The sequence below is a fragment of the Thermobia domestica genome, chromosome 9 (assembly GCF_964235325.1).
Source record: "Thermobia domestica chromosome 9, izTheDome1.hap1.1, whole genome shotgun sequence".
In the NCBI taxonomy this organism is placed as follows: domain Eukaryota; kingdom Metazoa; phylum Arthropoda; class Insecta; order Zygentoma; family Lepismatidae; genus Thermobia; species Thermobia domestica.
This window is the reverse complement of record NC_137462.1, coordinates 274,384,981-274,397,326: the sequence shown is the minus strand read 5'-3', so window position 1 is coordinate 274,397,326 and position 12,346 is coordinate 274,384,981.

Here is a 12,346-nt window from a genome sequence, read left to right as displayed (position 1 = left end):
AGCGGACGATATTTATGTATAGCATAGTTAGTAAGCCTGATATAAAGAATAGAGAAGAAAATACATTCATTCTAGGAAAACTTCTCTTTATCGATTTAGGTATACGTTTACCTTCCTCCGACATGCCTGAGCTCTTTGAAAAATTATGTTCGCAGAACTAAACGAAAAGGTCTTCACCCAGTTTCTAATGCTGAAAATTCTATTTTCTATTTGTTTACAATGAAAATTAGCGCGTGAAGTGCTTATTTATGGTTAAGTATATGGACATCCTGTTTTTCAGTGATTATCAATGGTATATCGCTCAAAGTTGACACGGTGACTTGAGAGTGTCGTAAGGGGTCATGTGTCTCGATTGGTCATATCCTTGAGGAAAAATCACTGAAAAACTGGATCTCCAATATGCATGAACCGCTCTTTACGAAATTCGACATGGTGATTCGAGAATTCGCGCTGAGCGTCGCATGTCTAGATCGGACATACCATTGATAATCACTGAAAAAACAGGATGTTCATATACTTAACCATAAATAAGCAATTCACGCGCTAATTCTCATTGTAAACAAATAGAAAATAGAATTTTCAGCATTAGAAACTGGGGAAAGCCCTTTTCGTTTAGTTCTGCGAACACAATTTTTCAAAGCCCCCATTATGTTTTTCGCTTATATGCCAAATTCAACTATTTGCATGTTGTATTCGTTCATAAAAACAATTGACACACTAAAACATTTTATAAATAATCGATAAAGGTGGATCGCTTCGCTTTAAACTTGCAGTTAATGCATATCTAGTATATTTACTCGGTTATGTTTCTCATGTTGGTCTAGTGGCTAGAATGGTGGATTTCATGGAACAGCCATCCAAGTTCAACCTCCTCTGGAACAGCATAGAATGCGTTTTAAACTATAGGTTTCTCTTCGCTGCTGAAAAACACATAAATTCAAAGTCAACGAATCAAGTTTCTTTATATGCTACTCTTGTTCACTTAACCTCTACGGTCCCAAATTATTTTTACTGCACCAAAAAATTATTTCTGAATATTTTCTAGTTAGTTATATGTATTTCAGTGTATTAAAAGCAATTTCATATTAAAATGTGCCATAGGGGCAGAGAAAGGGCATGTGCTCATTTGAGTACTTTAGGGGCGTACTACATATATTTATTGTAACTATAAAAATCAATAAAGGATAGTTTTGCTAGAAACGAAGCAAGTATTAGAAGCCAGCTATCAACAAAGATGTAGTTGTTTTGTTTTGAAGCAAAATTATTTATTTTAACATCATTCGTGATACATTCAGTGTGAGTATAATTACTTATAAGAATTTAGTTGAATTCACTGCATACCATAAAAGACTTTTTTGCAATTGTTAAGTGAAAAATCAAACGTTAATGGCAAAATTATTGTTGCAGTGTTTACAACAAGTTATGCTATAATTTGTGATGTATCTTAACAAAATGAGAAATAAAGAAAATGTACTAGTTGTATATTTTTACCTTCAGTATTTTATAAGATAAGCTGCTAACATAATCATGTACATTCAACGTTTCATTAGAACAATCATGCATTTTACATCTCGAGAATAACTTTACATTTGCCATGTGTAATACTATCTCGCATGCACTGTTGTTTTCGTAACATATAACTTTGCAAAACCCGGTGAATGGATTTACTTGGTGTGGAACCCAAGAGAACAACTTCTATTTTGCAAGCAAAGGAAAGCTTCGCAGTTGATGCATTTAATCCTTGTTCTTTCTATGCGTTTTTCAAACCTATATCGATATTGTGATTTACCAGGGACATGATCCGGCCAGTGATTTACTGAATCACACTTTACAGATTATTGAGGCATAGGCATAACATTTTGTTCTTTTTCCACAGAAATCACCTTACTGTTATTGTTACTTGCCCTGTCAACTTTGGGGATGTCACGTTTTCTGGGTCAGACGCTAATAGAGAATTAGCAATGTCTGATCTAAATTCTTAACAGATCAAAATCGTCTTTTTTGGTGTACCTGCAAGCTTACAATCTATTTTATTCAAAATACAACATCAAAATCCAAGAAATGAGTGTATACTCTTACAGTCCATTTCTTAGTCTTAGTGGAGATTCTGTAGTACGAAATCAATCTATCGTGTAAATCTACACCCCCATTTTCTCATTATAATGTTTTACTACGGAAGGCCTAGGAACACAAACATGATACTTATCTTCTTTGCTGTATCTTAGGACTTGATCTTGTGGTAAACTACCAAAAGCCGTAAATAACAAGAGAAGACTCTTATTGTTCTTCCATTTAACTATAACTATTTTACCATCACTTCTACATACTACATCACTTTCGCCTCTTACCATTTCCTTATCACTCTTCAGATTTTTAAATGCTCTTTCTGTCCTATTTAGCATTACTGTACCAGTACAATATGCATTTGCCTCCAACACTTTTTCAGCAGTGGACACACTAATAAAGAACTTGTCAGTTTAAACAAATTTTACAGAATCCATTGGTTCAACTAATTTTTTACAACAGCTCTTCCTACTCCATACACTTTCACTAACTCTTCAGAAAATGTATTTTTAACTGGATATTTCAAAAAATTTAAAACCAAACCATCACACGCTGCTAGAGCAATTTTAATCTCCAAGGATTGGGCATAGAAGGAACATACTGCTTCAAACCTTGAGTTATTTTCTGTCCTGAAAAAAGTATAAGTTGTTCGTCGATAGCAACGGACTTTTGTTTGTGACAGCAGGTTACAACCGTGTTGTATCAAATCAACTATTGGCTTCACTTTCCAAATTTTGTCTGGTGATTCGGAATCATGAAATAAGTTATCTAAAAAATCTAGCATATTTATTTCTAAATGCAGTTCAAAGAAAACAAAAGTTAAAATAGCTTTTGAAAGATAAAAAATATTTAGCAATATGAAAAGTACTCAAATGAGTACAGGGGAATAATATGTATACATAAGTCCCGAAGTACTCATCTGAGTACATGATAATTTTTACTAAGTTCTGAAATGTACAGAACGACCAAATCATGAGTAATGTTTTAATATCAAGAAGTGTCTATTAAACTACAAGAAAATAATTTTTTATACCATAAAGAAGGTAAATAAAATAATATACTCACGTTTTTTTCTCAGGACTTTCAATCCCTTCCTCTCCTGCTGCAGCCATACTTTTGAATCTAACACTATGTGCTCAATGCTGCTATCTGATGGACCCAGAGTGCACTAAATTTGTTCTCGAATGAGTACTTGAGAAGCAAAGCGTGTAAGGGTGCGATTGAAATGAAATGACATATATTTACGTAATATTAAAATGAATGTACTAAAATGAGTACTGGGGGACCGTAGAGGTTAATCTTCTGAGCAGCGTTCGGACAGAAAAGGAACAACCATGCAATCCGTATAATCAATTTCATGTGTGGAGGGGCAGCGGTGGCTCAGTGATAGAGCGTTCACCTCTGGTACATGGGGTCCTTGATTGCATCCCAGCTCATGCGAATTGAGATTTGTATTGGACAAACACCGTATGCGTGGGTTTTCTCGAAATTCTCCCGTTTCCTCCCATTTTCTTCATTCCACTATTTCATTCATTTCCCATCGTCGCCGTCTCTTTTAGCCTAGCTGGCATAACGGTCGGACGTAAAACATAAATATTTCATTTTTATTTTTCTCATGCGTAGACTGAGTAAGATTCCAAACGTATGCCTCATCAATTCATCTTCTGAACCTATATCAAAGAAAGTTACAATATTAATCAGAAGGATGCATTTTTTTTCTCTTGTGGACATAAAGAACATAGAAAACGAGAGGATCTTTTTATATAGAACAACGATAGGTGTGTAACTGCGCAACGCAGAAGATTACTGGTTGTATGTATCCCTTGGGGTGGAACCATCAGCTCCCACTTAATGATGCTTTGAGCAAACGGTAAGAAACGGAGATTACACTCTCGCACGAGACAGATTAATCGAACAAAACCAAGACCTTTAGGACAAAGAAAGGGGAGAGCGAACAGCGGAAACTAGAGTTGAGGGAGAAATATATGGCGAAAGGAAAAATAAAGTAAAAAAGAGAAGAAAACGTAAAGAAAAAAGTACAGACAAAAAAGTGATAGCAAAAAAGGAAAGTTGTACATGATCCCAAGGTCAATACAAAGAGCATATTCTATTTGCTGCTGACAAGTAAACCTTACGTTTGGGTGAATCGAGTTGCTGACTGAGACACATATGAGAAAGTAGTACTAAATGTGGTCAGTATTTCAGTCAAGTTATAGCTGCGAAGCTCCAGGGGTTTAGGAGATACATCTACCTGAACATCACATGGAAGTACAGAATAGTCTTCATACAGTTGGAGGTAAAAGCTCTGTAAGACCTCTTGTAATGACAAAAGGTGAATAACAAATATATGGGTACATATTAGGACTAGGGAGAAGTCATATAGTAAGGGTATACCTGACGGCGGCCATCTTGAAATCCGCCATTTTGAATTAAGGTTAAGTTTTTAAAATAGGAATAGGGTCATGTGATACATGATTTAAGTTGCAAATTTAATCAGAAGAACAATGGTGACGTTAATTTTGATTTACGCCCAATTGGTAGAAAGTTACAGGAAAATTAAATATTGTTGCAGCATATGTATTAGTCCTTTAGCTCACTTTGTAAATTTTGTGTTAATGATAATAATTAAATAAAAAGCAGGTGGATAAATATTAGGTCTATGGTGAAGTTGCCTTGATGGCGGCCATGTTCAAATTTGGCATTTTGAATCAGCAAAAGCTTTAAACAAAACGCAATGACACCTTATAATTAGCAAATTTTACCATAAATCCAGCGGTATAACCATTTTTGCTTTATCATTAACCAGCATTTGTTATCGCATTAACAAGTTGCTAATTTAAGGAAAAATGATCAAAGTGGAATTGTCATAATTGAACTTGGGTCTTTCTTTCAGAACAGTCCTCAATTAGTACAATCAATATGTAGTTCAGAAAAGAGTGCATGACTTGCACAAATGCTCTGCTCACAGTGAGCACACCTGACAAAGGCAATCGAGTTACACTTGACACATTTCTCGTTAACAATTCCGTCAAAGCAGTAGTCGTAAGGAGCGATCCATTTAATTTTGTGCTGGTTAATGATAAAGCAAAAATGGTTATACCGTTGGAGTTATGGTAAAATTTGCTATTAATAAGGTGTCAATGTTATGCGTTTTGTTTAAAACTTTTGTCTGATTCAAAATGGCGGATTTGAACATGGCCGCCATCAAGGCAACTCTTACCATAGACCTAATATTTATCCACCTGCTTTTTATTTAATTATTATCATTAATACAAAATTTACAAGATGAGGTAAAGAACTAATACATATGCTGCAACAATATTTAATTTCCCTGTAACTTTTTACCAATTGGGCGTAAATCAAAATTAACGTCACAATAGTTCTTCTGATTAAATTTGCGCCTTAAATCATGTATCACATGACCCTATTCCTATTTTAAAAACTTAACCTTAATTCAAAATGGCGGATTTCAAGATGGCCGCCGTCAGGTATACCCTTACTATATGACTTCTCCCTAGTCCTAATATGTACCCATATATTTGTTATTCACCTTTTGTCATTACAAGAGGTCTTACAGAGCTTTTACCTCTAACTGTATGAAGACTATTCTGTACTTCCATGTGATGTTCTGGTAGCTGTATCTCCTAAACCCCTGGAGCTTCGCAGCTATAACTTCACTGAAATACTGACCACATTTAGTACTACCTTCTCATATGTGTCTCAGCCAGCAACTCGATTCACCCAAACGTAAGGTTTACTTGTGAGATCAGTTATTAAATCGAGCAAACGGAATAGAAGACGACAAATGGGATTTTCTGAATGATTGATGGAATGTTGTACAGTTTCTAACACCTCCTAGAATGTCTTTTTTTCTTCAAATTATTCTTAAAAGGGAAAAGTAACATAAAATTACAAATTTTTAAATAACAAATTGAAATTTAAGTAGCCCATTGACATGATCTTTTGGTTTTTTGTGTCAAATATGATATTCCTACTTAAATCGCTTAAATGGAAGAATCGTGGATGGGGAAGGAGATGATGAATGATGTTTTGTTAAAAAGAAACTCATCACTCATCTTTTTTTTTTCAAGTTGTCCTTCATGCATTGATATATTGGTCATGTTAATATTTTGTCTTGAAGGAAATTTCACATTAGATTCGTTTACTTCCAGCTAAGAAGAAGAATATTGGGCTTTTGAAGAACCTGAAGTACTAAAAATAATACAAAATTTACCATTTTCCTTTTGCTTGTTTTTCATAAGTGAAAGAAGATAATGAAATGCAACTTACCACAATCATAGAGAATGTTATTCTACAACTGAAGATATAAACCTGAAGAATTTTCAGTGTTATCATTCATAGAATTTACAGAAGTGCCAGAATAACATTTCCCTCATTATCTAAGTTAGGGCAGTGACTAGACCAAAATGAAATATTATGTTGTCTTGGAATTCTGTGAACTTTTTAAAATAACATTATTATTTAATTTTAATAGCTTATGTTAAAACTATTTTGTTTATTACAAACTAAATACTACTATATTTTTAAATAATTATTATTTAACTTTAACCCTTAACCCCCGATGTGGAGTCCGACGGACTCCGCAAGTAATGTAAATACCTATATATATGATCTTTTACTTTTTGCGTAGCTCCACACCCTTCTCAGTACCTTCTAGTCAGTTGAGTTTGAACGCTGTGCTGTAGCGAACGTGCCAAAAGTTTATTTCAGTGCTGCTCGGGCGTGTGCACAGAGTCCGTGGCACTCCATGTCGGGGTTTATGTAACATTTTTGTACCATACCTGATTTACTATTTCCAGCTGATAAGGTGGTTTTGAATTGTGATATCTTTGGAAATTGACTTGTTTCGATACAATCCACTTTGAAAGTGTCCAGAGTTAAATCTTCTATTCCAAAATTTCCAGTGAAAGTGACAGGAATAATGGATGATTTCGGTAGTGATTTGTCTTATGTATTGTTTTCTGATATGGATAATGGAAGTGCTGTCAATCAAAGTGATCATGAAGACAAGTCGGAAATATCAGAAAATAACAGTGACAGTTTTTCTGATAAAGCTAAATGTGCATTTTATCATGAACGAAATAAGCAAGGAGTAGAGTGCAAAAGTTTCTAATGTTTGTGCCCAGCTTGTCTGTATACTATTGTGTCTGTTAAAGACGTATTGCTTTCAGTGTATTCTGATAACATTTCTAAACAAGAAAAAACAGCAGTTTATGTTAGAAACAGTAAATAAGCTCTGTAGCTATGGAGAACTCGACCAATGTAATATGACCATATTGTTAACCTAGTTGAGCTTTTGATGTAGTATGTACCCTTTGCTTTTTAACTCAATTATGTTATAATACATTATAATACGCACAAAGCATTAAAAAATAAGCTAAAGAAATAAAATTAAAAAACGGTAAATTTTGCGTACAAAATATATAGATTATATTCCAGAGTCCATGGGACCCTGCGTCGGGGTTTAAGTGAGAAATTCTGACGTCGTCAAGGGTTAATAACTTATATTAAAACTCTTCTGTATGTTACAAACTAAATAAAACTATTATTTAAGAAGTAGTTCACAGGATTTCATGACAACATGATACGTAATCAAAATGCGGTTCAGTTCGTTCCACTAGTCGCTGCCTCAATTTAGATTTTGGGGAAAATGTTATTCTGGCAACACTGTAATTTCTATGAATAGCAACACTGAAAATTATTATGGTTCATATTTTCTGTTGTAGAATAACATTATCTATGATTATGGTAAGTTGCATTTCATAATCTCATTTCACTTATAAAAAACAAGCAAAAGAAAAGCGATAAATTTTGTATTGTTTTTAGTATGTAATGCGCTTAAAGAAAGGTTACGGTCGTGATATTTTCCCTTAAGAATAGAAAGACAACAAACCTGCCATAAATATCTGATTTAATAAGTTTCTTGAGAGTTTCTATTACAGTATACTCTAAACTTGTATTTTCAACACCTACCATGTTTTCATAAGGATCTCTTGATGTAGTGATATATATATTCATTTGATGTAAATACATTACAACAGAAATATTCAAGGTGTAGATCGCAATCAAGGCATGTGAGCCTTGAGGTAATGATTGATGGTCCGGAAATTTGTCGTATAACTCGAAGCTTTTATACCGACCTTACAATCGATTATTTTGAGGGTGGCACTGTGGATCAGTGGTAGAGACTTACCTCTGGTGCGTTTGGTCTGTGGTTCGATCCCTGGTCAAGTAATTTTGTGGTGTACAACATCGTGTCCGTGTAATTTGTCAGGGTACTTCCGTTTCCTCCCACATTTTTATTTCACTAATTTTTCCGTAATCACTCCCTTGCCTTAATCATCGCCTGCCTTAGCCTAAAGGATATAATTGCGTGACATTAAATTGAGAGATTTCATTTTTCAGTTTCCTTTTTAAATTTAGAAAGAGCAGAAATATTCTATAATTTGTAGCGAAGTTAGAAGGTTCTGAAAATTTTAAATAGTGGTTTGGATGGAACAAGATATTCTTGGATTCAAGTGAATATTAACTGCATAAAAACAGGGTTACCTCACTCTTAAGTTGACTGTACATTTTTATTGCTATGGAGCATAATATAGTTTATGCCAAAAATAAATTTAAAGTAAATAAAGGAGGAAATGTGAAATTCAATAACTACTCTTGTTTTATGAGTTTGAGTCTTGAGCTTTTTGTGTTTTACATCCTAACATAATACTGAGTTAATCAAGAACAGGATCTACTGTTAAGGGTCTTCACTACAGCGAAATTAAACTACCGCTAAATTTAGAGTTTTTCTGTAATATCTTCAAAACAAACAAAAATATTGGAAAAGCAGAAATGTAGTGAACTAGACAATACGATTTTGCATGTGATACCGTCGTCACAACTCATCTATCTGCTTTCGATTTGCAACTGTAGATAGATATAGCATTTTTTGTTTGGTTCTGTAAATAGCAGCATTATCAAAAGCAGATAGGTGAATTGTGGTAAAGGAATCACATACAAAATCGTATTGTCTAGTTCACTACGTTTCTGCTCTTCCAACAGTTTTATTTGTTTTGAAGATATTACAGAAAAACTAAAATTAGCGGTAGTTTAATTTCGCTGTAGTGAAGTCCCTTAACATCGTCTCCGAACCATGAGTGACTCAGGTACACACCCAGAAATGTTTGTTTGGAGGAGTCCAAGTTTAGAGCAGGGTCCAATACAACAAGAAACTACGTCTATGTAATATTGAAGGGTATTATTCTGCACCCCGAAAGACGATAAGTAATTGTAAAATATTTCCATCTACATTTTAAGAAAAAATGATATAACTAGAATGCTTTTTTATAAGAGAAAGAGTAGAGATAAAGTATAAAATCAAACTTTCGTGCTACATCAACCATTTTCCTGTAAAAAAAGTACAATTTTATTGAGAAAGTATACAAATGTATTTTGTTAGGAAGTTTTGGGAGTCCGGACCCGGAGAATACCCGCTCGTGGACGCGGCCCTGACTGGGCTTCAGATCGGTGCATTTTGTGAATCCACAGACCATCATCCAAGACCAAACTTCATAGTACAGGACGTTCCAAACCCGACAATAGAGTCTATCCCTTAAATAGCACTCCACTACAAATGTGGGTTTTCAAGATATAGGGAGTTACTTGTTTTTGTGACTAAGACGAAGTGTGAAGATATGCGTATTTGAACACATAATGAAACATTTTATTTCGAACTTAGGGACATTTCATTTAAAATTCAATACAGTGAAAAGCATAATCGTTCATTTAATGTTGAATCACTTTTCGATTTTTTTAACTAAGTTCATTTGCTTTTCCTACTAGGAAGTTTTCGTGCTGTCTGTCATTTCTTTCTTACACTTGTAATTTCTTAATTACTAAAAACAACAGATTGCTTCCCCGTACGCATTCCTATCATCACCTTACCTTTGGTTAAACTATAAGTATGCACTTTTAGTCAAGACAGAAGAAACAGTCAGTGATCCAGGATATGAATCCGGAAGGGACGCTAAACAAAACGATCGAGAGACTTTTGGAAGAGGTAGTCGCTATTGAATTGGAGACTAGTTAAGATGTAGAACGCAAATTTTATTTTCGAGCTTACGATAAGTTTTACCTTGTTCTGGCCTAGAGAGCATTTTGTTTCGGCTAGCGTTATATAGCTGTTGAATACGATGAATTGTTTACTAAAGAGAAGTTTCGATTTTGATTGAATTTACCGTCTTCGTAATGTTGGTTTTCCTGCTTGGATTTTGCTGACCCTTAACTCCCGGCTACTTGGGTGCTTTGCAGACGAGAGAGTCTGATGGACGGACATCGACCCATTGGAAGAATCATCGAAGAGGAGACACTGAGGGCCACAAGTAAGTGTGAGTAAATTAACCAGTCGTAAAAGTTACTCCCTTCTCACCCTTTTCAACCCCTTCGACATCACAATCTGTTTCTTTTGTATATATTTGATTTTATTTATATGCAACCCAGGTCAGATCTTGTTCTTTACGCTCTACCAAATTCAATGTTTATAAAATCCTGGGCGCTATTTGTCAGTTCTAACATCCCCAATTACACTATCTATTAGCGCGTTATCTGAGCTTTCAGACTGACAAAGGACGGCTGCACATGGTGGAGATGCTGGGAGACAAAAGATATTCATTATTTTCGTATGTCTCACAAAGGGCTTTCTCCGATGTAGATTTCAGATCAGAAAAGGCAGAGTACAATAATGGAAAGCGTTTTGATGTGTTAAACATAGTTATGATCTTGAAATTGTCCATTTAGATTCCTAGCTCATCACGTAGATGAAGATTATTTTAAAATGAATCACAAAGCGGTCATGGATCAAGTTGGTAATTGAAGACAACGAGAAATAACAAAAAGAGTTCAAACTTTTACAACTGACGTTTACATAGCCTGATGTTTCCAAGTGAATAACTAAAGAGTTCAATCTTTTTAATCTAACGTTTACACTACCCGACATTTAGAAGCTTTCCTAAAGTGATCAATATTTTACATCACACCTTTAAAAATTATTAAATAAGGAGTTCAATCTTTAACATTAGACGTTTACAATCCTTTACACCACACCTTTATAAATTATTAAATAAGGAGTTCAATCTTTTACATTAGACGTTTACAATCTTTTACACCACACCTTTATAAATTATTAAATATGGAGTTCAATCTTTTACATTAGACGTTTACAATCTTTTACACCACACCTTTGTAAATGATTAAATAAGGAGTTCAATCTTTTACATTAGACGTTTACAATCTTTTACACCACACCTTTATAAATTATTAAATATGGAGTTCAATCTTTTACATTAGACGTTTACAATCTTTTACACCACACCTTTATAAATTATTAAATAAGGAGTTCAATCTTTTAAATTAGATGTTTACAATCTTTTACACCACACCTTTATAAATTATTAAATAAGGAGTTCAAACTTTTACATTAGACGTTTACAATCTTTTACACCACACCTTTATAAATTATTAAATATGGAGTTCAATCTTTTACATTAGATGTTTACAATCTTTTACACCACACCTTTAAAAATTATTAAATATGGAGTTCAATCTTTTACATTAGACGTTTACAATCTTTTACACCACACCTTTAAAAATTGTTAAATAAGGAGTTCAATCTTTTACATCAGACGTTTACATAAACTAATGTCACTAACTAAAGAGTACAGCCCTTTACATCTAACGTTGAAATAATCTAACGTTTCGAAATTATTTACTAATGAGTTCAAGCTTTTACAACTGCCGTTTACATAACATGAAGTTCCAAAACTACTATTCAGATCACAGCGTCCTTAACCCGGCTGCACTGGTGACTGTTAATATGACTTGAACATCAGCGCCTAGTCTCTCAGACCCATTTCTCAAATTTTAAATCTTCACCTAATAATTTTGTTTAAATTTTCTGTTGATAATTTTATTTCGTCATCACAAGGTAATAAATCATGTTCAGAAGTGTCCGTTGAAAGATAAAATTTTCAATTTGAACCCCCAATCAAAACGAATGGCCAGCTACTAGTAACAGGCTACAAAAGCAGGTGGAACGAATCTGTGAGATTTTGCGCTAGTGCCGCCGAGTTAAGATTCAACAAACTTACTACTATTATCGGGTCGACAATCTTGTTAAGCAAAATTGCAATTCGCTTCTACTATTAAACGTAACATTTGTTTCCCTATGTGTGTGTATCTGCCTGTACATAATTCCATTATCCCTATTGCATTGCGTTCG